The sequence below is a fragment of the Callorhinus ursinus genome, unplaced genomic scaffold (genome assembly GCF_003265705.2).
Source record: "Callorhinus ursinus isolate GAN/ISIS: 27379988/994484 unplaced genomic scaffold, GSC_fseal_2.0 scaffold21, whole genome shotgun sequence".
Taxonomy (NCBI): domain Eukaryota; kingdom Metazoa; phylum Chordata; class Mammalia; order Carnivora; family Otariidae; genus Callorhinus; species Callorhinus ursinus.
This window is the reverse complement of record NW_027397083.1, coordinates 10,428,220-10,431,542: the sequence shown is the minus strand read 5'-3', so window position 1 is coordinate 10,431,542 and position 3,323 is coordinate 10,428,220. Positions and strand designations below refer to the sequence as shown.

At 35.1% G+C, this 3,323-nt stretch overlaps 1 pseudogene; it reads right to left on the bottom strand.

Moving 5' to 3' along the window:
- Window positions 1-259: 259 nt before the first annotated feature.
- Window positions 260-371, bottom strand: LOC112829822 (U2 spliceosomal RNA; annotated as a pseudogene).
- Between the last annotated feature and the right edge of the window lie 2,952 nt (window positions 372-3,323).

The following is a 3,323-nucleotide window of genomic DNA, read 5'->3' as shown; positions in this document are numbered from 1 at the left end:
AAATTAACCCCTAAGTATTTTACTGTTTTTGATGCTATCATGATGGAATTGCTTTTATTATTTCTTTTTCAGATTGTTCATTTTTCATGTATAGAAATGCAGCTTATTTCTCCATGTCAACTTCATATACTGCTATTTCATTGAATTCATTTAGTGGACTCTAGGTTTTTCTACATATATCACCTGCAAACAGAGATAATTTCATTTTTTTCTTTTTCTTGTCTAATTACTCTAAAACTTCCAATACTATGCTGAATAAAAGTGGTGAAAGCAGGCATACTTGTATTATTACTGATCTTAAGAGTACAGCTTTTAAACTTATAGGAACAGATACTACACTTGATCTTAGCCAAAAGGCTGAGTAAAGCTTTTAGTCTTTTACCAATGAGTATGGATACTCATTGTGAGTTTTTCATATATGGCTTTTAGGTTGAGGAAGTTTTCTTCTATTCCTGGTTTGTTGAATGTGTTTATCATAAAAGGGTGTTGAATTTTGTCAAATGCTTTTCTGCATGAACTGAAATGATCATGTGGGTTTTTTTCCTTCATTCTGTAAATGTGGTATATTACACTGATTGATTTTCATATGTTGAGCGACACTTACATTCCAGGAATAAATTCTACTTGGTAATGGTGTATAGTCTCTTGATATGCTCAAATCAGTTTGCTAATATTTTGTTGAGGATTTATGCATTAATGTTCATAAGGGGTATTAGCCTGCCGCTTTCTTTTTTTGTAGTATTCTTTGATTTGGTATCAGGTTAATGCTGGCCTCATAGAATGAGTTAGGGAGTATTACTTCCTCTCCAAATTTTTGGAAAATTTGAGTAGGATTAGTATTAATTCTTTTGTAGATATTTGGTAGAACTCACCAGGAGAGTCATCAGATTCAAGGCCTTTCTTTGTCAAGAGTTTTTTTTTTTTTTTTGAGGGACACCATGCAAGAGTGGGGGGAGGGGCAAAGGGAGAGGGAGAGACAGAATCTCAAGCAGGCTCCCTGCTCAGAGGGTGCTGGGGGGGTTTGATCTCACAACGCTGAGATCATGACCTGACCTGAAATCAAGAGTCAGACACTTAACTGACTGAGCCAACGAGATGCCCCGTCAAGAGATTTTTAATTACTTATTCAATCTCTTTACTAGTTATAGGTTTAATCAGATTATTTCATCATGATTTAGTCTTGATAATTTTGTGTTTCTAGGAATGTGTCCATTTCATTTAGGTTATCAAATAATATGGGAGTACAATTGTTCATAGTGCTTTTTTTATACTTTCTTTTTTTTAATTTTTTTATTGTTATGTTAATCACCATATATTACATTAGTTTTTGATGTAGTGTTCCATGATTCATTGTTTGTTCATAATATACTACTTTCTTATAATCTTTTTTATTTCTGTAGAATCAGTATTAATGTTCCCACTTTTATTTCTGATTTTAATACTTTTAATCTCTCTTTGTTTCTTATTATATCTACCTAAGTTTTGTCAACTGATTTTTTTTTATGGAAACAACTTTTGATTTCATTAATTTTTCTCTATTGCTTTTCTATTGTTTTATTTGTGTTCTAATCTTTATTATTTCCTTTCTTCTGCTAGCTTTGGCTAGTTTGTTCTTCCTTTTGTAGTTTCTTTAGTTGTAAAGTTAGGTTGCTGATTTGAAATCTTTCTTATTTAAGATTTTATTTATTTATTTGAGAGAGACAGAGAGAGAGACAGAGCACCGGCAGGAGGGGCAGTGGGAGAGGGGAAACAGACTCCCTGCTGAGCAGGGAGCCCAACATGGGGCTCAATTCCAGGACTTCAGGATTATGACCTGAGGAGAAGACAGACACTCAACAGATGAGCCACCCAGGCACTCCCTTGGCTAACATTTTTTTTTTTTTTTTTTTTTTTTTTTAGCACTTTGAATGTATTAGGCTACTGTCTTCCAGCCTTCAGTGTTTCTGATAAGAAATCTGCTGATAATCTTGTTGAGGAGCATTTCTATATTGGCTGCTTTCAAGATTCTCTGTTTTTGGTAGTCAAAACTTTGATTAAAATGTATCTTAGTTTAGATCTCTTTGATTTCAACTTACTTGAAGGTTGTTGAACTTCTTGAATGTTTACATTTAGCTTTTTCTCAAATTTGGAAAGTTTTCAGCCATTATGTCTTCAAATGTTCCTTCTACCCCTTTTCCTCTCTCTTCTCCCGTTGGGACTCCCACAATGCATATGTTGGTCTCTTTGATGTTGTCCTACACATCCCTTAGGTTCTGTTTACTTTTCTTCAATATTTTTCTTTTTGTTCTTAGACTTGATAATTTCCATTGTCCTGTTATCAAGTTTGCTGAAATACTTCTGCTTGCTCAAATCTGCTTTGAAATCTCTCTAGGGTATTTTTTATTTTGGTTAGTGTACTTTCCAACTCCAGAATTTCCAGAGTTTCTATCTACTTTTAGAGCTTCCATTTTGCTCATCCATCATGTTCTTGAGTTTCTTCGCATCTTTAGTTCTTTGAGCATCTTTAAGATAACTGTTTAAAAATTTTTGTCTGGTATATCTGACAGCAGGTCTATTTCAAAGAGTTTCTGTTGATTTTTTTTTATTCTCCTTTGAATAGGTCATATTTTCCTGTTTCTTTTTATGCCTTGTGATTTTTTTTTTGGTTCAGTACTGGACATTTGAATCTAGTAACATGTTAACTCTGGAAATCATATTCTTTCTTTTCCCCATTTTCTTTTTGTTGTTGTTGTTGTTGATTTCATTTGTTGTTTTTGTGTTTTTAATTCTGTGAGCTATCTCGGTGTCACGGATCAGCCTGATGTGTAAATCCAAGGTCATCCCATCTTTTATGAGTCTGTGCCTTTCCCTTGGTATACTTAGTCACTTTCTAATTTCTCCCAAATACAGTTGCTTTTGAATGTCCCAGCCTTTAATGTCTGGCTTCCAAAAGCGGAAAAAGAGAAAGAAGTCGTCGGGGAAAGGTTCTGACCTTTTACATCTTCTGGCAATCTCTTCAGCCAGAGAGGAAGGGACGAATAACAAAGGGGGGAGGTATAACAACAATGGTCACTTGCCTCTTTGTACTTCAGAGATCAGCAGCAATCAACAACCACAGCACAGATCCTCTATGACTGGAGAAGAGGGTCTTTTTTGCTTACCCTTGTTTCTGCAAACTGTGTGCAGGTCACTCCAGAAACACAGGCACAACTGCCTGCCAAAAGGCTGCTGGTGGAGGATAAATGGCTGCTAGTCTGCTGGGATGAAATTGACCAAAATTAAGTGCAATTTACATCCAAGTCTTCCCCTGGAAGTTGCAAGCCTTTTATAAACTGCAGAATTCC